Source organism: Mustela nivalis (genome assembly GCF_964662115.1).
Source record: "Mustela nivalis genome assembly, chromosome: 1".
Classification (NCBI taxonomy): domain Eukaryota; kingdom Metazoa; phylum Chordata; class Mammalia; order Carnivora; family Mustelidae; genus Mustela; species Mustela nivalis.
Genome location: NC_139020.1, coordinates 98,129,611 through 98,154,469, shown reverse-complemented (window position 1 = coordinate 98,154,469; position 24,859 = coordinate 98,129,611). Strand labels below are relative to the sequence as shown.

Below are 24,859 nucleotides of genomic sequence, written 5' to 3'. Positions count from 1 at the left end.
TGTTGGCTGTGTACATATATGAAACCTTTGATATCTATGTAGTTTGTATAGATTATTTACTAGTCAAGTAAAGAGAGAGGGATGCTATTTCTTGTTTACAATTTCTTGTTTACATTTTAATTGCATTTACTCCTCCAATGTTTATTGTAGAATAAACTTTTTTTGCTCTGAGTTAGCCTTCATGACATAACAACATGTCTGTTCTCTACCACATTGGTGTTGAATCAGTTACAACAACTGCCATCAGAACCCAAACCCACTGTTTTCCGTAAGTGTGTTGTTTTCTAAGATAGATACTTTAAAGTAAGCCCATAGATAAAATTACAAATTTTACTATTTTATTACTTCTCACAGATGAGATTTTTTAAATGAAGGGATTATTTACTATTTTTATTAATAATAGAGCATTTAATCAGCTAAGAAGTAACAATCGCTTTGGAATTATTTTGGAAAATAATGCTGTATTTAAAGGACATCATTTCACATAAACTAAAAGAGACGTCAGATTCATTTGCTTAGTGTGCAAGTTAAGCACAAAACCGTGTGTATATATGTTGCTGAAGATTTTAGGGCAGGATTTTCAACTTCTTAGTGACATTTTTTTCTTCATATAAATCAATTCTAATTTAATAATTTTCTTCCTTAGCTAGTTGCTTATGTTGCTAACAAACCTTATATCTTTGAAGAACGATACTAGTCACCTTGCGGTTTTAATTAATCCCAGCTCTTGAGAATTACTTAGAGACTTTTTAAAAGAATCATTGAACACTTTTTTTTTTTTTTTTTTTTTTTTAAAGAAACTTTTATTCTTCAGGTCTTCTGCCTTTCCCTTTCATTTCCTTAAGCAGAAACTAACACAGGCAAAGACTTGTCATGTTTTATTAAATGATAAGTTTTCACAGTTGCTAGAGCTGCCAGTCTTTCATTTTCAAAGGGTTAACTTTTATTGCATGGCATAGATTAATATTCTGCATTTTACACTTTCAGAAAGTGTTGGACTACTAAGGATTATAATGCATCTAAATTTAAGATAAAACCAAATCAGTTTCAGTAGTCATAGAAGGGGTTATTTTTAATTTCATAGTTGTTACACTTTGAAATAGATCAAATTTCTCACCTATTATACATAATAGCAGATGAAAGTTTACTGTTTACCCAATATATTCATTTGCAAAATGCAGTGGAGGAAAAGACACTATGGACAGTAGATTTATGGTGCTTTTCTCTGCTGTACCAAAGCTCTCTGTCAACAATGAAATGTTAACCCTATGCTACTTTTTCTGCATGTTTCTTCTTAAATGTCATATCTCAATGCTTATTTGTCCTAACTTGTAATATTTTTGTATTAAATTTTTTAGGAGTTCCTTGTAATTTATTTATAATTTAAAATATATTAAACACAAAGTGTTTAGTAAAGTACAGAAGACAATTATTAATGTTTCTTGGTTTTTGGGTTTGTATGATCACTTATGCAAACAATTCACACTTTAAGAACTAGGACCAGTGGGATGGAATCTACGCAGAAAAAGATAATAACAATTCTTTTCTTTTTTTAAAAGTTTGTACTAATCCAGTGTCAGAATGGGCTGCTTTAAGAGATGCTGCACTACCAGAAATATCAAAAACAGAGTTTGGAGGGCCACTGGGGTGCTCACTTCAGCACATATATACTAAAATTGGAGGGCCACTGGGCCAGAATACTGTAGAGAAATTCAAGGACTTGAGGGAATACCTCAAGTAGTCAAACTCTTGGTTTAAAAATCCAGTCACACTGAATTTAGTCTGAGACATTAAAAACATCAGGTGTCAGAATCTCATACATTCAAATGAAAGGATTTAGAAAAATCTACACATTGTCAGGTCCTTTTCCACATAAGCTCTTTTTGACTCAATTAATCTGGTCAAGTAGTGTATACAAATTATCTGATTTTCCAGCGTGGGTGCCTGAGGAGAGTATACCTCAGTAGAGGATGAGGAATAGCACAGTTAGCACACATACCATCATAAAAGCCTAGAGTCATCAAATAATTCAAATGAATTTTAATAGCACATAAAATTGTAGCTATTTAGTATGTTTTAAAAATATTTCAATTTAAGTGGTTGAAATAATTTAATGTATGGAAATAAACTGAAGTATGAAGTTGTGCAAATGTGGTGTTGAAGGAAATAATGTCTTAGTGATAAATCCAGAATAAGAGGTAAGTAAACTTTTTACAGCATTATTAACCAGGAGTCTATTAAAACTCTTTTTAAAATAAAATGCTTGGCCCTGCCCTGAACCTACTGGCTAATATGGTAACATAGCGATGTGTGCATTTTTTGTGCTTATTTGTGTGCCATAGATGATGGGGGAGAGGGGGGGGCTAGGGAAGAAAAGAGTTGGGTAATTGGCATATTGTATATTTATTATAAAACACGTGCTTGTAAGGACATTGAAAAATAATAAATTCCCATTTCTATGCTCCCAGCCGGTTCCTCAGTGGAAACCACTTATATTGTGTCCTTGCAAACATTTTTAATACTCAAAAAAAAAAATTAAGTGAAATTGTATTTTTTTTTGCTGATTTCAAAAACTTTTTCACTGAAATCTTCGGAGACTTTTGTCGTGTAGGTCCTGCCCTATGCTGCAGAAGTAGGGTATACCACAGAGGTTCTATGAGCATGAATTCCGCCGGACGGCCTTGGCTGAATCCCAACTCCACTGTGCAGCTGTTTGACCTAAGGAGCTATTTTACTCCTCTTCCCTTCTGTGAAATGTGATAAATTGGTTATAAAGATGAATTTACCACACCCAAGCCCTTAGAGAATCGTGCCTAGTTGTAGCAAGTGCACTATGGGATGCCATTATTTTGATTTTTAATGGTTGCATTATATTATACAGCATAATTTAGGCCCCTATAATGTAGATACTTCTTCACTGTTTCCTATTATAAACAGCAGTGCATTAAACCAATATTATGTATCTGTAAGATTCAACAGTTGATTCTGATGGACACACACTGGTTACTAGGCACTTACACTGACTCTAAAACTTACCATCCACCCATTTTCTGCATTCACCAAGTCTTTTTCAAAAGGAATCGCTAGGAAACAAGGGGGATTTCTTGGGAAAGGTCCTTAAGTCGTTTGTCTATTTACTCAGTGTGCCTACAGGAGCTCAAGAGAATAATGGAGACCCATAAACAACATTCACGTGACTGGAGTTAGCAGAAAACTAATCTTTTAAACCCATCTCACTAATTATTGACTACTAGAGGTATGACCAAGATTTTGCTAAAAATGGAACATTTTTGCCATAGAGCAAAATACATAAATTAAATCCAATTATAGAGTTCATGGATCAGTATTTAATGGCATCTACCAGTGTATATTAATATTTGCGAACCAAATTCCTAGTCCATGTGCCAGAATAGCAGACATTTATTTGTTTCTAGGACTTCGTAAAATGCCATTTTTATACATTTTACCCTCTCGAGTCTTCAGCATATCTATATATTTGTTGAATATCTAGAGTATGTCCCAGGAAGTGTGTTGACCACTGGATATACAACAGTGAGCAAGAGAAAAATGGGTTCTGCTCTTGTGAAGTATTAGGGAATTAGTTTGAAGAAGCATCTGAACTTGCTGCTATTCAAGGTCGTGTGTGTGGTTTTTGGTGTTTGGGTTTTTTTGTTGTTGTTGTTTGTTTTGGTTTGGTTCTTTAAAGATTTTATTTGACAGATTTCAAGCAGAGGGAAAAGCAGGCTTCCCACTGAGCAGGGAGCCTGATGTGGGACTGGACCCCAGAACCCTGGGATCATGACCCCAGTCGAAGGCAGATGCCCAACCAACTGAGCCATCCAGGCACCCCTCAAGGTAGTGTGTTTTTAGTGGCAAGGAGTACCTCATAGTTCGGACTGTTGCCCCCTACACTAAAAGAGCTTAGCTGGCTATTGTCCTGGGACACCCAGTATGGCCCTCCCTGTGATCCACTTTGCACCTGTAATTACTTGTTATAGGTCACTCATGTAATGATTGCAATTATAATTTTAAATAGTCTGTATTTTCACCTCCATTTATTACTTTAAACATTGTCTATCCTTACCATGAAAGGCAGAGAAATGAAACACTTGATCCCTCCTCACTGCAAGAGGTTTGTTAACGATTTTCCCTTTTTAATGATAGACATTACTTCTGTTAATCACAGGAACTCAAATGGAAACTCGTGTCAGTCACTGTGTGTGTCTCTCAAACCTCATCTCTGCTAGGTTTTCAAAGGTGTTTACACAAGAAACTATGTGAAGCAAAGCACCTCTTCATTAATAGCTGCAGGAGCTACACCTACCAACCAGTTAGGTGTCAAAGAGAAGCTGGTTTGGAGTTTGTGGTGTAGGGCTTTGCTACTCAAAATGGCCCCACAATGACTTGGAAGTCATTTCAAGTTCCACACAAGGTCCTAATGAATCAGAAGCTGCAATTTAACAAGATCCCCCCAGGTAAACTGTACACACGAAGTTTGAGAAAAAGTACTTTAGGGTCCCAAGATTTTGTACCACTTCTCCCCCACATCTCTCCTGAATTCTTTGAACAAAGTATCTTGAGATCCCGTAACATACTTGCTGGTTGTAGTAGGGTTAGAGGAAAGGAGGAAGAGTTCCCCAGGAGAGACCAAGACACAGCTTACTGATTAAAGCAATAGTAGTAAAATGCTACATTATTAAAGGGTTCTCATAAAACAGTAATCCTGCCAATCTTGATGTCACAGTATCTCGGGCTCTGACAATCAACTGGGTGAGCATGGCAAAGGTACCTGTTCTCTGTGCCCTTCTATTGAAGTTGGAATAACAATTACCTGCCCCAGGTTATAAGAAATAAGATGATGCATAGTTTTTAACACCGTGCCTAGCAGATAGTAAGGCATGAGGTAAAATACAACCATTTTTGTTTCCTGGTGGTGATGCAGCTGGAGGACGCTGGGATGATGGAAGGAGTGGAAGTCCCCATCCCCCAACCTCATGCTGAGATTTTCACCTTCTGTTGTCTTCTATAACCACAGCCATTTATGCTCAGTTTCATTCTGCAGTAAGTTCAGTTCTTAGTTTGAGACCGGGGTTCTTCACTGCTGAGTACATCTGGACCTGTCCTTTAGTTGGATGGACTTCATCCACACCTATGGCTAGCAAGTTCTCTCTTGAAGCCTTGTGTGTTTGAGACTTGTCTTACACACAAAAAACGAATACTGGATACATTGTTCTTGTACCACATTCTCTCCTATCTCTATTGATCAGCCTTAAAGTGTAAGTCCAGATCTCCCAGCAGGGGAACAAGTGGTAGTCCACCCAAGGTGTACTAAATCAGAACGCATATGGAGTGAGGGTCCACAGTGCTCTCCAGAAGCTTCTAATTTCCACTAAAACTACAGAACCATTGTGGTGGTGCCCCACCATTTTCCAGCAGTCACCACTACCGCACTGAAGCCCAAGACCATCATGGATTTGCCTCCTTAGAGGTAATGTTTTTACACCTGGGTTTCCAAGGATTCTTTGCCCTTGAAATTCAGTAACTTGTTGTGATATGCCTGGGTATTAGTCACTTCCAACTCTGCCCTAGAACATGGCAAACCCTAGTAAGCACAGTAGGCACACATTCACATTTTCCCTGACTTTAAAAAAAGCTTACTATAATTTTGAATATGTCTCTTACTCATATTTTGTGGAGCCTTGCTCAGCTGCAGTCGGTAACCATGACTCCCCAGTGGCACCAGTTGAGCCATCGTGTGACTCTTCTCCACTATTCTCAGGCCCAGGGAAGGTGGATGTCTTAGGAGATGACCAGACGGATAGCACCAAGGAGCACTGAAGGGTGCACATTTAGCTAGGGGATCAGCACTCCTGAGGACTTACAGAACATGGGGCCCTGTAGTCACGACAGTCCTGGGACGGGTGTGTGTGACGCTTATAAGGAAGTCTTGGTTTCTGGTATCTGGAAGGTTTCCATGTTTCTGGAAGGAACCATTGTGGCCCACCTTAAAGACAAGGATAGCTGGAGTGAGTCTGTCTGCCTGGCACAGAGGCTTCCAGGGAGAGAGTTAGCAGCTCTGCTGCAATGAGAGGACCTGCCAAACAGGTCTTAGCGTTACAGTTACTCCGAGTTGTTGGTGAGAATGTGTGGCAGTGCCCAGGGGAGGTGGGCTGTGGAATCCTGGCTAAAGTCTGGGACAGCCATGTTCTGATTAGCACTTGTGACTTTAAGGGGCTGAGGAGGCTCTGTCTCCTGTATTCAGTCACTTGAATTCAATCATTCAAGTCTGGCCACGCTTGAAACAAAGGCAGGTACCTCCTGTAAACCTTCGTCTCCCCTTGACTCACATAACTGCCTCTTCCTGGAATCCCTTCTCTCCTTCCTCGTTTGTCTAATTATCATTTTTGATTCCACCAAGCCAAGGACTTCTGGGAAGACTTGCCTCTCACCTGCTCAGTGCTCACTTCCTTCTGCCCCTGCCTCCACTCCCAGGGGCTCAGCTGTCCCTTCCTCTTTCTCAGTGTTCTCTCCACAGCTCTGGTTAGACACTTGCTTCCTGTGCTGCTGCTTATGTTGGGTTCCTGAAAATCAAATCTAGCTACTAGACTTCTCTCTGCATATCCAGAGCCTAGAACAGTGCCTGGAAAATAGTAGCTTTTTGGTTCAAGGCATTGACAAGAGTGGGAAGTCCCTCCGGGTGAGTACATTGTGAAACAAGAGAAGGCAACATACCAGAGTGAGGAAAACGCCACATTCTTCCTGTGGATTGGTGACCTTGACCGAGTTACTTCACATCTGAACACCAATTTTGTTATCTGTAAGCAACATCCATATAAGATACCTTGCTTTCAAGATGGTTCTAAGGATTAGCAGTCCTATAAATCCTATAGCACAGTGACTGGTCTAAGTTAGGCTTTTGTACCTGGCATGATTATTACTATCACTATTTTTTCTGTTCCAAACATGCCACACTCCCCTCCCCCCCCCCCAAAAATTATCTGAAGGATAATTTGTTGAAAATAGTCAGTTGTAATTAGATTTACAAAGCACTACTATTACAGACATGTACGTGGAAGTGGTTTATTGAACAAACTTATTCACAATTATATTTTGTTAGGATGGAATATATTAAAATATGTCATTGTTTTTTGCGTGAAAGCCAGTTGGATGATAATGGTGACGTGCGTGTCTGTGTGATCAGCTCCCTGTGTTACTTTATCAGCATTTGTTTATGTCTTGTCCTTAGTCTCTTCTACATTTTCTTTCTTTCTTTTTTTTTTTTGCATTGTCAAGAATTGGAAAATGCACTTTTAAAAGCAACTCTATGCCAAACATCCATTTTGTGATCTATTATTTATAGAGAAACCTCAGAAAACGCATCAATATTAAGAACCGAGTTTCTAAAGACATTGCATTTCACATTTCACTTTCTTTTGGCTTCCATTTCAATTATCTCACTAGACTTCAATTTTGAAACATTAATCAAGGTCAAAAGAGCACTCTGCTTTTCAGTGTTTGGTCACATTTGTCTTTCATACACAGGCCTTTTGTTCTGTGTAATTTTGTTTCCCCTTGTGGTAGTAATACATGCTCATTTTAGAAAATGTTAAAGTACAAAATGCTGGGGCTGGGGGAAGTGGTGTAAATAAAGAGAATACCAGAGGTGTAAACTTTAGCTTGGAGCAGGATTCCTAAGTACTGCTAAGTGTCATTCTTTAAGCCACTTCGTTGAGGAACAGGGAGGACGTCCTGAAACCAACATGGAGCATGGAGCATGAACAGGAAAGAGAACATGTTGTATCAAGTCCCTAAGATTGTGGAGTTTTTAGGGTAGCATACTCACTTTTTTCCCCTTCCTCTGACTCACCTGGGCATTTTCTCTTAGAGCAGTCTCTGTTAATTACACAGTATTTTAGTCACTTTGCTATGCATTTGGAAGCCTAAATCAGTAAGTTCTGTTTCAAAGGGGATTATACAGCACTTGTTTTTGCATGATTTGATTTTATTTTGGTTAATATATTAAAACATCTTTTCATGTCATTCTTGTTTAAAAACAGCTTTTTTGAGCTCTACTTGACAAAGTATGTATTTAAATTAGACAAGCATATGTGTTCTGACCTATGTACACACCTGTGAAACAATTACCCTTACAAAATGAACCTACCTGTCACTCTCTTGCCTCTCAGAAGTCCCTTGCTCTTAGCCCTTTCTGTCCTGCCCCTACCACTCTTAGACAATCACTGAATTGTTTTCTGTCACTGGTCATTGGTTTACATTTTCTAGTATTTTATAAAAAATGGAGTCATTAGGTATTCTTCTTAGGGGTGGGGATAGCCTAGCTTCTTTCACTCAGCATTATTATTTTATATCCAAATTTCATTCTTTTTTATGGCTAAGTAGTATTCTATTGTAGGGATATACCATAAATTATTTAACCAATAATTTCCTGAATGTCTGGGTTGTTTCCACATTTTGACCATGACTAATAATGTTACTATGAAGATTCATGTAGAAGACTTATTTGTGTATAAGGCTAATTCTTTCATTTCCCTTTGGTAAATGCCTAGGAATGCAATGGATGAGACATACTGTTATGTGTATGTCTATTTTCCTAAGAAACTGACAAACGTTTTAAAATCGTGTATATTATTTACTGTTTAAACATTTCAACCAGCAAGGTGTGAGAGTTCTAGTTATTCCACGTCTTTACCCACTTGATATGGTCAGTCTTTAAAAAAAAAAATAGTCTTTTGGATAATTTTAAATTTACAGAAGAGTTAACGAATATAGTACAATAAGTCAGCTTCCCCTGGGAGTAGTACACTTGCTGCACTTATCAAAACTAAGAAATTAACATTGGCATCATACTTAAACAAAACTGGAATTTATTCAGATTTCAACAGCTTTTCCACCAATGTCCTTTTTTGGTTCCAGGATCCAGCCCAGCACACCACACACAACAGTCTCCTCCAATCTGTGACCCTGTGTCAGTCTCCCTGTTCCCTGTTCCCTGTCCTTGCCATTTATGAAGAACTCTAGGCAAGTCCTACATAGGGTGCCTCTCAAACTGGGTTTATTTGGTGTTTTCTCATGACCAGAGTAGCATTATTTATTTGGGGAGAGAATACAACAAAATTTAAATCTCATCATCACATCATTGCAAGGGATACACCATATCAACACGATCTATGGTGATACGAATTTCAATAATTTGGTAAAGATAATGTCTGCCCATTTTCTCCATTATAAGGTTGGTTACTACTTTTCATTCTCATATTCTATTCATTAGAAATGAATTACTACTAATTCCAGTTCATGCTCAAGGAGGAGAGAAATTAAGCCCACATCTTGGAGGAAAGAGTATCAAATAATCTATGGACATAAGCTGAAACCACTATAGTATCTAGTACCTATTTGGAAGGATGTTTGGAGGCTGTGCAAGTATCCTGCTTCTCTAAGTGTTGCTACCTCTTTTTCACACTCATTGGTAGATCTTGCCTGTATCCATTACTTACTGTAGTGTTTTAGCAGTGATTTTTCTATTTTCCTCATCCCCCTTACATTTTTTTATTTGGAATTCTGCAAGGAAGATTTGTCCCTTCTCTCATACTTTGTTGTTTGTTTTGTTTAATAACTTATTTGTATTAGTGCAAAATGTGGTAATCCCTTAAGACCACCCTCACTTTTGATATCAGCTGCAAGCTTGGGGGTCCTCAAGATAAACTTCAGGCTCAATAAGTCACTAAAGGGGCTCCAGAGTTCAGCAAAGCCATTATACTCACAGTTGGTTTTTTTAAATTTATTTTTAAAAGATTTTATTTATTTGAGAGAAGGAGCCAGAGTGGGGTGGGACAGAGGGGGAGGGGAAGGGACAAGCAGACTCTGCACTGAGTGTGGAGCTGTTCCTGGACTCTATCCCAGGACCCTGGATCATGACCTGAGCTGAAATCAAAAGCGGGCCACCCAGATGCCCCCTCACGGTTGTTTACAAGAGCAAATTAAAATCAGTCAAGGAGAAGAGGAACATAGGACAGGGTCCAGGAGACACCAAGTGCAGAATTTCCAGTTATACTCTCCCAGTGGAGTCACGCCAACAGCATTTTCTTCTCCCAACAATGACGTGTGGCAACACTGACAGAGTATTGCCAACTAGGGAAATTTGCCCAAACTTTGGTGTCCAGTTTTCACAGCGTTGGGTCACATATACAGAGTTGATTACCCATGTCTTTGCAGTTTCCAGCCCCTCCGAAGACTGCGGCGCGCCAATGCTGTCTGGCTCAAAGCCTCAAAGCCACCACAACCCCCCACACCTGTCCCATCACTTTGTTAGCATAGATTATCTAGCATGGCCCAAGGCTTCCTGGTAAACAAAGACGTTTTTATCAGTCAGGACCCCCAAGGGCTTAGAAGTTATCTTCCAGAAGTTGGTGGCAAAGACCAAAGCTCTCCTCAGGCAAGATTAATCCTTTACTGAGAAATTGTTATCAAATTGTAGATATTTATTCTGTTCTTTAGGTTGAATCCAATGCTATCATTATTTTGTTGCTCACATACTCCTTACTTGGCCATTGAGGTGTTTTTTATCTCTGCTTCTGTGCCCTTTCAACACGCCTTCTCCTAAAAAAGCACTTTGCCACTTTTTGACACTTCAAGATACTTCAAGTATATCTAGTATTTTCCCTGACCCAGCTATAGAGAAGCTGTTTCTTCAAAGAGCTGTGTTTCCTTTTATTGGAGAAAATGGCATTTAGAAAACAAGACCTGGGCTTTAGTTGTGTTCATTGCTACTAGGTCCCTTTACTGGCTAGAGTTTGCATACAAATTATGTATGTGTATTAACCCACATATGCTTACATCTTTATCTTTCTTTATATATATTAAAATAAACATGAGTTCACACTGATATCTCTGACTCTAATCCAGCACCACTTTGGCTCATTCTAGCCTTCCCCCCTTGTCTACATGTTACTTCTCTCTTGTAATGTAGCTCTGGTTATCTAGAATTTATTTACTTACTTGTTCCATCTTAGTATACATGTAAAGTAATTGCACAATTACCAACCTGTGTCCCTATATAAAACAAAATGTATTGACTATAAAACAGTGGCTTTTTGTACAGTTCCTTACCCTTACAGAATCTAGTCAGAGCAGTGTTTCCCAGCATTATGTACAGCTTTCCCTCCAAGAGGATGCCCTGGAAGACCCCGAACTCACCTCCAGGGACACACCAAATTTACACCTATTGACTTTATACCTGTTTTATACCTATTTATACCTATTTATAGAGAAGCTCCTCCTGAAGAAGGGCAGAGGACTGACTGAAGAGCTCCTACACCTCAGAAGATGGAGAGAAGGGCAGGTGCGGTGCAGGCGATGGGCATCAGGAGGGGAACCCCACTACCCAGCCTGGGAACTGCCATGGGGGCCAGGACTAAGGGCTCTAGGGTACAGAAGAAAAGCCTCAGTTTAGGGGCAACTAGAATATAAAGGAACCAGTGCTGGAACCCAGCCAGGCTGTGAAGAGAGGGTAGCCACTGGGGCTCTATCTGGGCTGGAGGGCTGGGGTGAGCAGGATTTCGGTTCCCTTTGCCATAACAATGACAACCAACCATTGGGAGCACGGCCCCGCGGGGGAGGTGGGAGGGGGGCGCTCTGCTGCTTCTCAGGATCCGGAGCTGCCCCCAAACCCCCCTCCCAACCCTCCACCTAACCCAGGTCATGGGACAAACGTATAGTGAAAAGAGCAGCTGGAATATAAAAGACCCAGCTCTAGAAGTCCACCAAATCACGGGAGAGCTGCTGGAACCCGCTTCCAGTGGGAGGGGCCAGTGAGAGCCACGGTTTCTGTTCCACAGCTACTTGGGTAAGTTCCTTCCCCACCACCTCCCCGCGCCACCCCCAACTCCTTCGGTGATGTTATGTCACTCATCTGTAATATAATGGATTTAATGTCAGCCTGTATTTCATCCTGACACCCTAGTTGAATTAATTTTTAATTTGCATGCAATAAAACTCACTCTTTGTAGTGTAAAATATATGCATTTCACAAATGCCGAGTCATTTGTATATCAGGCATCAAATGCCACAAAGAAACTGTTCCATTACCCTCAAAATTCCCAGGTACAGCTGCTTTGTACTCAAATCCTCCCCCTCCTTCCACACTCACTCACTGATCCGTTTTCTATTCCTATAGTTTTGCCTTTTCTGGGATGTCATCTAAAGGAAATAATAGATGTAGCCTTTGAAGTCTGCCTTCTTTCAGCTTTTTAAAAGCAGTTATGATTCACCCATTTTGTTAGGTCAATCAGTAGTTTCTTCCTTTTTATTGCCAATTACTATTTCATTGTGTAGATGTACCATAGCTTTTTATCTATCTTGACTGTTGAAAAGCATTTTGGTTGTTTTCAGTTTTTGGCGATTACATATAAAGCTACTATAAACACTTCTGTACAGGTTTTTATCTGAACAGAAAGTTTCAGTTCATTTGAGTAAAAGAATAGGAGTGGGAAGAAGACTTGTTTTGCAAAGCAGTGTGTCATTTTTTTGTTCTCACCACAAGTGGAATGAGAGTTCCTGTTCCACACCCATCTGTAATTGTCAGCTTTTTAAAAAAGATGTATTTATTTATGAGAGAGAGAGAGTACATGGTAGGGAGGGGCAAAGGGAGAGAGAGAGTCTCAAGCAGACTCTGTGTTTAGCATGAAGCCAGATCTCATGACTCTGAGAACATGACCTGAGCCAAAACCAAGGGTCAGACACAACTGACTGAGCCCCCCCAAGGGCCCCAACTGTCAGGCTTTTTAAACACCATTCTAATAACTGAGTGGTGGTGTCTCAGTGGTTGTAATTTGCATTCCCCTAATGACCAACGAAGCTGAGTGTCTTTTCATGTGCTTATTTGCCAGCCATATGTCTTCCATGGCAGGGTCTGTTCAAAACTTTTGCTCATTTTTCAACTAAGATGCTTGTTTCCTTTTTAATTGAGTTTTGGTAGTTTTTCATGTTGTGGATAGGAGTCTTTTATTAGATACTTTTAAAATTTGAACAGTGTCTTCCTAAAGCAGAAGTTTTTAATTTTGATAAAGTCCAATGTATCATTTTTTTAAGCAATATGCATATGTCATATGCAGGAAATCCACTTGAAATATACACATATAGGTGTAAAGTAAATGCGTATTAACATTGGAAATATGGAACCATTTCATGAACCTGAACATGGAAACATCTGTTTCTTTCTTTTTTTAAAAATTATTTTTATTAACATATAATGTATTATTTGCTTTAGGGGTGCAGGTCTGTAAATCATCAGACTTACACAATTCATAGTACTCACCATAGCACATACCTTTCCCAATTGCCACAACCCAACCACTCCTATCACTTCCCCCCACCCCTCAACAATCCTCAGTTTATTTCCTGAGATTAAGAGTCTCTTATAGTTTGTTTCCCTCCGTGGTCACATCTTGTTCCATTTTTCACCCTTCCTACTCCTCACAGCCCCTGCTTTCCCTCGCAAATTCCTCATATCAGGGAGATCATATGATAATTGTCTTTCTCTGACTGATATTTCGCTTAGCATAATACCCTCTAGTTCATCCATGTCATTACAAATGGCACACTTTCACTTTTATTTGCGTGGCTGCATAGTACTCCACTGTATATATATATATACACCACATCTTCCTTATCCATTCATCTGTTGATGGACATCTAGGTTCTTTCCATAGTTTGGCTATTGGAACATTGCTGCTATAGACATTCAGGTGCACGTGCCCCTTCAGATCACTACATTTGTCTTAGGATAAATACCCAGTAGTGTGGTTGCTGGGTTGTAAGGTAGCTCTATTTTCAACTTTTTGAAGAAACTCCATACTGTTTTCCAGAGTAGCTGCCTGAGCTTATATTCCCACCAACAGTGTAGGAGGGTTCCCTTTCTCTGCATCCTCACCAACATCTGTCATTTCCTTGTTAATTTTAGCCGTTCTGACTGGTGTGAGGCAGTATCTCACTGTGGTTTTGATTTGTATTTGTATTTGATTTGTATTTCCCTGATGCTGAGTGATGTGGAACAATAAAAGCAAAAGCTTTTTATCTTGAAGAAGTCTTAATGGTTTATTTTTGCCCTTGCTTCCTTTGCCTTTGGTGATGTTCCTAGGAAGAAGTTGCTGTGGCTGAGGTTGAAGAGGTTGCTGCCTGTGTTCTCCTCAAGGATTTTGATGGCTTCCTTTCTTACATCGAGGTTCTTCATCCATTTTGAGTCTATTTTCGTGTGTGGTGTAAGAAAATGGTCCAGTTTCATTTTTCTGCATGTGGCTGTCCAATTTACCCAACACCATTTGTTGAAGAGACTGTCTTTTTCCATTAGATATTCTTTCCTGCTTTGTTGAAGATTACCTAACCATAGAGTTGAGGGTCTATTTCTGGGCTCTCGATTCTGTTCCATTGATCTATGTGTCTGTTTATGTGCCAGTACCATACTGTTTTGATGACTACAGCTTTGTAATAGAGTTTGAAGTCTGGAATTGTGATGCCACCAACTTCGGCTTTCTTTTTCAACATGCCTCTGGCTATTTGGGATCTTTTTCTGGTTCCATATAAATTTTAGGATTATTTGTTCCATTTCTTTGAAAAAAAATTGATGGTATTTTGATGGGGATTGCATTAAATGTGTAGATTGCTTTAGGTAGCATAGATATTTTCATAATATTTGTTCTTCCAGTCCAGGAGCATGGACCATTTTTTTCCATTTCTTTGTGTCTTCCTCAATTTCATGCATATAGTTTTCTGAGTACAGATTTTTTTGCCTCTTTGATTAGGTTTATTCCTGGTTTTGGGTGCAATTGTAAATGGGATCGACTCCTTAATTTCCCCTTCTTCTGTCTTGCTGTTAGTGTATAGAAATGCAACTGATTTCTGAGCATTGATTTTATATCCTGAAACTTTAGTGAATTCCTGTATGAGTGCTGACAGTTTTGGAGTGGAGTCTTTAGGGTTTGCACATAAAGTATGATATCATCTGCAAAGAGTGAGAGTTTGACTTTGTCCATTCGGATGCCTTTTATTTCTTTTTGTTTTCTGATTGCTGAGGCTAGGACTTCTAGTACTATGTCAAATAGCAGTGGTGATAGTGGACATCCCAGCCATGTTCCTGATCTTAGGGGAAAAGCTCTCAGGTTTTCCCCATTGAGAATGATATTCTGTGTGGGTTTTTCATAGATGGCTTTGATGATATTGAGGTATATACCCTCTATCGCTACACTTTAAAGAGTTTTGATCAAGAAAGGATGCTGTATTTTCTCAAATGCTTTTTCAGCATCTATGGAGAGTATCATATGTTTCTTGTTCTTTCTTTTATTAATGTATTGTATCACACTGATTGATTTGCAGATGTTGAACCATCCTTGCAGCCCAGGATTAAATCCTACTTGGTTATGGTGAATAATCCTTTTAATGTTCTGTTGGATCCTATTGACTTGTATTTTTGGTGAAAATTTTTGCATCTGTGTTCATCAGGGATAATTGTCTATAATTCTACTTTTTGATGGGGTCTTTGTCTGGTTTTGGGATCAAGGTAATGCTGGCCTTATAAAATGAGTTTGGAAATTTTCCTTTCATTTCTATTTTTTGGAACAGTTTCAGGAGAATAGGTATTAATTCTTCTTTAAATGTTTGGTAGAGGGACACCTGGGTGGCTCAGTTGGTTAAGCCTCTGCCTTCAGCTCAGGTCATGATCCCAGCGTCTTGGGATTGAGTCCCACATAGGGCTCCTTGCTTAGCAGGAGCCTGCTTCTCCCTCTTCCTCTGCCTGCCACTCTGTCTGCCTGTGCTCACTCTGACAAATAAATAAATAAAATCTTTAAAAAAAAAAAAATGTTTGGTAGAATTCTCCAGGGAAACCATCTGGCCCTGAGTTCTTATTTGTTGGGAGATTTTTTATGACTGCTTCAATCTCCTTACTGGTTACCATCTGTTCAGATTTTCTATTTCTTCCTGGTTCAGTTTTGGTAGTTTATATGTCTCTAGGAATGTATCCATTTCTTCCAGATTGTCAAATTTGCTGGCATAGAGTTGATCATAATATGTTCTTATAAATGTTTGCATTTCTTTGGGTGTTGGCTGTGATCTCTCCTCTTTCATTCATGATGTTATTAATTTGGGTCCTTTCCCTTTTCTTTTTGATAAGTCTGGCCAGGGGTTTATCAATTGTATTAATTCTTTCAAAGAATCAGCTCCTAGTTTTGTTGATCTGTTCTACTGTTGGTTTCTATTTCATTGATTTCTGCTCTGATCTTTATGATTTATCTTCTCCTGCTGGGTTGAGGCTTCTTTTACTGTTCTTTTTCCAGCTCCATTAGGTATAGGGTTAGGCTGTGTACTTGAGACCTTTCTTGTTTCTTGAGAAAGGCTTGTATCATTATATACTTTCCTTTCAGGACCGCTTTTGCTGTGTCCCATAGATTTTGAACAGTTGTGTTTTCATTTTCACTTGTTTCCATGAATTTTTTTCAATTCTTCTTTAATTTCCTGGTTGACTCATTCATTCTTTAGTAGGATGCTCTTTAGCCTCCATGTACTTGAGTTCTTTCCAACTTTCATCTTGTGATTGAGTTCTAACTTCAGAGCATTGTGGTCTGAAAATATGCAGGAAAGGATCCCAATCTTTTGGTACCAATTGAGACCTGATTTGTGACCCAGGATGTGATATATTCTGGAGAATGTCCCATGTGCACTAGAGAAGAGTGTGTATTCTCTTGTTTTGGGGTGGAATGTTCTGAATATATCTGTGACTTCCATCTGGTCCAGTGTGTTATTTAAAGCCTATATTTCCTTGTTAATCTTTTGCTTGGATGATCTGTCCATTTTAGTGAGGGAAGTGTTAAAGTTGCCTACTATTATTGTATTATTGTCAATGTGTTTCTTTGATTTTGTTATTAATTGGTTTATATAATTGGCTGTTCCCATGTTAGGGGCATAGATATTTAAAATTGTTAGATCTTCTTGTTGTAGAGACCCTTGAAGTATGATATAGTGTCCTTCCTCAGCTCTTATTATATTCTTTGGCTTAAAATCTAATTAATCTGATATAAGGATAGCTTTCTTTTAATGTCCATTAGCATGGCATATTGTTTTCCATCCCCTTACTTTCAAACTGGAGGTGTCTTTGGGTCTAAAATGAGTTTCTTGTTAACAGCATATTGATGGATCTTGTTTTTTATCCATTCTGATACCCTGTGTCTTTTGATTAGGGCACTTAGCCCATTTACATTTGGGGTAACTATTGAAAGATATGAACTTAGTGCCATTGTATTGCCTATAAGGTGACTGTTACTGTATATTGTCTCTGTTCCTCTGTGGTCTATTACTTTTAGGCTCTCTCTTTGCTTAGAGGACCCCTTTCAATATTTCCTGTATGGCTGGTTTGGTGTTTACAAATTCTTTTAGTTTTTGTTTGTCCTGAAAGCTTTTTATCTCTCCTTCTATATAATATTCTTGGATATAATATTCTTGGATGCATATTTTTCTCATTTAGTGCTCTGAATATATCATGCCAGTCCTTTTTGGCCTGCCAGGTCTCTGTGGATAAGTCTGCTGCCAATCTAATATGTCTACCACTGTATGTTACAGACCTCTTGTCCCGAGCTGTTTTCAGGATTTTCTCTTTGTCACTGAGACTTGTAAGTTTTACTATTAGATGATGGGATATAGACCTATTTGTATTGATTTTGAGAGGAGTTCTCTGTGTCTCCTGGATTCTGATGCTTTCTCCCTTTGCCATATTAGGGAAATTCTCTGTTATAATTTGCTCCAATATACCTTCTGCCCTCCTCTCTCTTTCTTCTTCTTCTGGGATCCCAGTTATTCTAATATTGTTTTTTCTTAATGGTGTCACTTATCTCTCAAATTCTCCCCTTGTGGTCTAGTAGTTGTTTATCTCTCTTTTACTCAGCTTCTTTATTCTCCATCATTTGGTCTTCTATATCACTAATTCTCTCTTCTGCCTCATTTATCCTACCAGTAAGAGCCTCCAATTTTTATTGCATCTCACTAGTAGCTTTTTTTAATTTCAATTTGGTTAGATTTTAGTTCTTTTATTTCTCCAGAAAGGGATTTTATTTCTTCAGAAAGAAATTCTCTAATATCTTCCACAGCTATTTCAAGCCCAGCTAGCACCTTGATAATCATCAGTCTGAACTTAATTCTGACATATTACCAATGTCTATATTGATTAGGTCCCTAGCCATCAGTACTGCCTCTTGTTCTTTTATTTTTGTGGTGCATCTTTCTCTCTTGTCATTTCATCCAGATAAGAATATATGAATGAGAGAGCAAAATACTAGAAGGGTGGCAAAGACCTCAGAGAAATATACACTAACCAAATCAGAAGCGACCCAAGACTTGGGGGGAGAAGAAAGTGGAAAAATAAAATACAAAAATTATATATAAATATAAATATAAATATAAATATAAATATAAATATATATATATATATATATATATATATATATATATATAATCTCCACTTGAATAATCCAAGGTAATTTCTATTTTAAGGTCAGTTGATAAACAACTTTAATGTATATATTATATGTATATGTCTTAGATTGGTGAAAAGAACAAAGCCACCTACTTGACTTTGGGTGTATTCTGGTCTCTTAGAAGAAACTACCTCCCAAAAGTTTAAAGTTTAAAGGGTAAACACAATGAAGGGATGAAATATGACTGTAAAGATGAGAATTTAAAAAGATTCTAAAAAAGGAATTGATAAGTTGGTTAGAAAAAGAAAAAAAAAAAGGAGAGAATGTGATCAGGCTGGAGCTAGTTTTAGGGTATATTTTGATCTATTAGAAGAAATTACCCAAAAATTTTAAGGAAAAAAACCTATATGTATACAAAAAATAAGGGAAAATACAATGAAGGGATAAAATATGAGAATAACAACGAAAATTTAAAAAGAGTTTCTAAAAGCTATTGATAAGATAAAATAGTTAAAAAACGTTAAAGGAGGAAAGAGGAAATTAAAAAAAAATAGAATAAGAAAAAAAATTTAACTTGACAAGACTAAAAGATCATGGGGAGAAAGCCATGAATTCCATGTGTTGCTTTCCCCTAGCTCTGTAGTTTCACAGTTCTCGTTGATCAGTGAACTTGGTCTTAGCTGGATGTTCTTGCTGATCTTCTTGGGGAGGGGCCTGTTGCAGTGATTCTCAAATGTCTTTGCTTGAGGCGGAATTGCACTGCCCTTGCCAGGGGCCAGGCTAAGTAATCTTCTTGGGTTTGCTCTTGGTAGCTTTTGTTCCCTGAACACTTTCCATAGAGCTTTGGAAGATGGGTATGAAAATGGTGGTCTCCCAATCTCTGTCCTGGAGGGGCTGAAAGCTTGGGGCCCCATTCCTCAGTGCACCCTCAGAGAAAAGCAGTCAATCGCTCCTGTCTCTGGCCACAGTCCTTGCTCATCCAACCTGTGACCCAGCATTTCTATCTATCTCTGGCACACAGCCGCGTTTGGAGTCTCCAAACCCAGCAGATTTCCTGAAACTCCCGTGCTGTTCCTTCCTAAGGAGGAAGGAGGGGGTCTCCCTGGATCTTCCACTTGTGGGGTCCCTGTTTGAAGAGCAGAGGCCCCAACTATGCCTTGAATCACAGTTTAAGGTAACCCCAATCTGAGAGCTCACTCCTTGGCTCTATCTCTGTAGCCAGCTTCCCTGGTCTGATACCTGGGAGCTCTGCCACACTCAGGCACCTTAGTCTTTCTGGGACCCCGTGGGCCCCCTAAGACCACACTGTCCCTGTGAGGGCTCCACCCCCACTTAGACTCTGGAGCGATGTCCCTCAGTGGAGCAGACTTCTGAAAGTTCTGATTTTGTGCTCTGTTGCTCCACTTCTTGCTGGGAGCTGCCCCCTTGCCCCCATGGATTCGCTTCGGATTCACTTCTCCACAAGTCCTACCTTTCCAAAAGTGGTTGATTTTCTGTTCCTAGAATTGCTGCTCTTCTTCTCTTCTATCTCCTGTTGAGTTTGTAGGTGTTTGGAATGGTTTGATAACTATCTTGCTGAACTCCTGGCACCTAATGCTATTTCAGTCTCCTACTCTGCCATCTTGCTTCCTCTCTCAAAATGTAAGTTTTTATTTTACCTTCACTCATTCCTTCTCTGATGCTCTTCCTTTCTTCATGTAGATTTTACTTTCTGACCTAGATCATTTTCCTTCCGTCTAAATAATTTCTCTTAACATTAAGTGCAAGGCAGTCTATTGACAACAAAGTCTCTCAATTTTTGTCTGGCAAAGCCTTTATTCCTACTTCATTTTTGAAGGATTATTTCACAGGATACAGAATACTGAGTTGCTGGTTTTTTCTTTCTCAACAGTTTAAATACTTAGCTCCACTCTTTTCTTACTTGCATGGTTTCTGAGAAGTTGTATATAATTTTTTGGTTCATTGATAGATAAAGTGTTTTATTTCCCTCTGACTTATTCCATTTTTTTAAAAAAGATTTTATTTATTTATTTGACAGATAGAGACCACAAGTAAGCAGAGAGGCAGGCAGAGAGATAGAGGAGGAAGCAGGCTCCCCACTGAGCAGAGAGCCCAATGCGGGACTCGATCCCAGGACCCTGAGATCATGACCTGAGCCGAAGGCAGAGGCTTTAACCCACTGAGCCACCCAGGCGCCCAACTTATTCCATTTTTTTCTAAATCTTTGTGATTCTGCTGTTTGAAAATGATAGGCCTTGGTTTATTTGGTTTTTTTTTTTTTTGCACTTGTTTGAGTTTTTTTGTTTTATTTTTGTTTGTTTATTTCGGCATTTATCCTTCCCAGTATTCTCTGAGCTTCTTGGAGGTTTGTTGTCTGACATTAATTTGGAGGGAATCTCAGTACATATTCTTTCAGATATTTCTTCTGTCCCTTTTATTAAACATATGTTATACTTTTTGTAGTTGCCCTTGTATATGCTGTTTTGATTTTTTTCAGTCTTTGTTCTCTTCACTTTTTAGTTTTGGTGGTTTCTACTGAGATATTCTCAAGCTCAGAAATTCTTTCCTTAGCTATGTCTAGTTTACCAATAGACTCCTCAAAGACATTCCTCATTTCTGTTACAGTTGTTTTGATCTCCAGCATTTATTTTTAGCTCTTTTTTAGAATTTCCATAGTCTCTGCTTACATTGCCCATATATTTTAGCATGCTAACTATTTTATCCATTAGAATCCTTAGTATATTACTAATAATTTTATTTTAAATTCTCAGTCTCATTGTTCCAATAGCCCAGTCATATCTGATGGTAATGCTAACACTGTTTAAATGTGTTTTTTTTTGCCTTTTAGTATGCCTTGTAATGTTTCCTTGCTGGCCAGACATGATGCACTGGGTAAAAGGCACTGCTGTAAATAAGGCTTCAATAATGTGGTGTAAGTGTGGAGGGAGAAGAAGCACTCTACAGTTTTAGGATTAGGTCTCAATCTTTCAATGAGCCTACGACTTGGAACTGTGAACTTACAAGTGTTTTTTAGTCTTTTCCTGCCCCTTGAGGTAGGACAGGATGGCTAGGGCTGACTGGAGTTAGGTTTTCCCTTCCCTCAGGTCAGTTCAGTTCTGATAATAATAATAATAGCAGAGTAGGCTCTGGTTAACTAGTTTCTTCTGAGGGCAGGCCTTGTTAAAAAGAACAGGTTGCTCCAATGTATTTCAGAATAGTTCTTCTTTCCCTCTGCCTCTTCAAGAAGCCCAAGGGAATTTTTGTCTGATTTTTACTATAGGAACCTAGTTGAACTCTTGTAGGTAAAACTCATAAAAGTGTGGGAGCTTGCCATGACTGGGTCTCCCTGGAGTTTTTGACTGTCAGACTTATCCTCACTGAGTCTCCAGCAATTGATCGATGACAGTGTGGGTTTTCCTGCCCATGGATCCAGTGGCTGTTTACACTGTTAACATTTCTGCTTATATAAACACGACTCCCTTTATGCACACTGTGTTTCTTAATCTTAGAGACAAAAGTTTGCCCTATATCCTCACCTGTCTTATAGTTCCAAGAAGAGTTGTTTCTTTTTTTGTTTTCAATCTGTTCTGCTTTTTTCTTGTTAGGGCCAAGCACTAACTTCCAAGTTCCTTACATGTGAGACTAGAAACCAGAAGTCTTAACTTTAATTTACATTGGACCTACTTGAATAATCCAAGGTAATCTCTGTTTTATGGTCAGTTGATAAACAACTTTAATTCTGTCTGCAACCTGTATTCCTCTTTGTCATAGCATACCATATTCACAGGTTCTAAGGATTCAGGTGTGGATATCTTTCATGGTGTCATTATTCTGCCTATCATACCTCTCTCTCTCTCTCTCTCTCTGTTTTAAAAAAATACATATTTTCTAAAGAGAATAAGATCCTGGGAGTATAGGTTAGAGATCACTCCTCCTACTGCTGCTAAGGAGCTATTGCTATTGCTGGATGTTATTTAGAAAGATTGAGCTGTGCCCACCCTTCCTATCATCCAGCAGGTAGCTAACTTTTTGTTCATTATTTCAGGGAAGGCATATGGCAGGGCAGAAAACAGAAATATTCTCCAAGTTTTTCTGAATTTTGTTACTCAAATGTTCAGTCCTTAGGAAAATTTATGGGTTTTGGTCATAGGAAGGGTGTTACAAAGAAACGTGAAGGGGAAAAGATTTTCTCTAAGCCACAGTTAGTGCCAGAGGGCTGGGGAGCACAAGGGGAGAAAGAGAGAGACTAAGAGATTGAGAGACAGAGAGAGAGAGAGAGAAGAATGAAAGGTCAGTGAGTTCTAAGAACAGGATATTCTTGGATATTCTTGCTTCCAGACAATATTACATGGATTTTACAAAATTCAGAGGGGACTAGCTCCAAGTTGTGTCTAGGGAGATGAGTCCTGTGCAGCCAAGCAAAAGATTTCTATATTCCAAGAAGAACCCAGAGATAGCAGAGAATCTTCAATTCTAAAGGGGTCATAAAATTGCAAAAAACATGCTAATCTCTTGCACCAGTAAAGGATTATCTGAAAAACACATCCTTCCCGTGCTTTGGCATACCAGAAGACACTAAGACTGTAGTATTTCCCAGGGAAGGAGGGTGGTGGGAACATTATAAAGTACTAGGTTATTTTTTCCTCTGACCTTGTGGAATGGGAAGACTGGAGGATGACTCAGAGTCAGAAATTAAGTTTTATTAAAAAACAAACAAACAGGGGCGCCTGGGTGGCTCAGTGGGTTAAGCCGCTGCCTTCGGCTCAGGTCATGATCTCAGGGTCCTGGGATCGAGTCCCGCATCGGGCTCTCTGCTTGGCAGGGAGCCTGCTTCGCTCTCTCTCTCTCTCTCTCTCTCTGCCTGCCTCTCCATCTACTTGTGATTTCTCTCTGTCAAATAAATAAATAAAATCTTTAAAACAAACAAACAAAAAAAAAACCAAACAAACAAAGAAAATTCTGTTTCTTTAACATTTTGTTGAATTGCATTAATTCCTGGTGCTTTGTTGTTAATTTATCTGAAAGTCAATCATTCATGCTGCATTCACAAAGTAAACTGCTTCATGTTCAACAATATTGAGGAAGAGTAAGAATAAGAGTTGTTTTTTATACATATCTCATAGTAATTCCATGACAAATGAAACTTATTTAAAAATCTTCAACTGCAAAATAAAATAAAAGTCCCAATGTAAGTTATACTTTGTTAATCACTTGGTTTTGATACATTCTGGTAAACAGTAATAGAAAGATTCAGTGAGGTTTTAATCTCAACCTGTTTAAAATATTTCCCCTCTAAAGTCTCTGTCATAACTTGATAACATTTTTACAAATTCTTTGCTTTCTTTTAAAAGAAATTCTCCAAAATTGCTTTTTGACAGGTAATGACAGCATTTTAGACAAATAGCCTGAAATGATGTTGCTTCATTTCCAATGCTGTGTTCCAAAATGAAATTAGTGTTCTTCAGAGTGAAGATCATTTCTTGAATTTTCAAATTCAGCTGAAAGAAAATAGAAACAATTTGAGAATTCTTGCATGATCACTCAGTACTAAGGAAGGAAGCTGCTGAAGAAGGCGCCCCTGCAGGCAAGTACTTCTAAATGAAGCCCGTGATGCCACTTCATTACAAATAGCAAACTGACTACTATAAGAGGGGCTGTTATAAAACCACAAGCTCCTCCCTCGGAGGGGCCATTCCCCTTCAGTTTCTAGAACCAGCACCTACCATGGAAGTGTTTTGAATGAATGACTGTGTAAACAACTTCCTGCCTGAACAGATGGGACTGATTCATTTCATGTCACACATATAGAAGAGTACCTGGCATGCAGTTGGTACTCAAAAGACAATTTAGGTTGAACGAAGGAAAGAACAAATAAATAAACGAATGAATAAGTAAATGTGGCAGCCCGTGATTGGTCAGGAAGGTCTGGTGGTTGCTGTCTTCACAGGGTAAAGACTGCTGCAGGAACAGCTGTTCCCATCTGCACCAGTGGCCAACTCTTCACCGGGTTACTGGTTTACTGCTCTGTGGTCTCCGAGTGGTGGAGGGAGGAAGGAGCATCTGGGGCTCAGTGAGTGGAGTTTTACACATTTCACCCAACCTCTCAGAAACTGCCCCCTACTTTGTGACATGAGAAGCACAACACAAATTTAGCAGGGTTTCTCTTGAGGATTAACCAACATCATACAAGGTTGTGCCATACTCTGCAGATGTTTAATATTGTTATTTATTGGGGAAAGGAGATGTTCTGAAATTATGGCAGTGCTTTCCTTTTTAGAAAAAAAATGTACAAAAGTGTATTGAATCATTTTGTTCTTAAAACTGGTGTTTAATGAATTTGGATCAGTTGATTTATTTACTAGGTTATACTTTCTAGGGTTGTT

At 38.8% G+C, this 24,859-nt stretch overlaps 1 long non-coding RNA gene across 1 annotated transcript; it reads left to right on the top strand.

Moving 5' to 3' along the window:
- Positions 1–11,718: 11,718 nt before the first annotated feature.
- Positions 11,719–24,812, top strand: LOC309862576. Its single transcript, XR_014310589.1, has 3 exons — positions 11,719–11,863; positions 22,082–22,174; positions 23,855–24,812. It is a non-coding gene; the product is annotated as an uncharacterized lncRNA (long non-coding RNA).
- Positions 24,813–24,859: the final 47 nt, after the last annotated feature.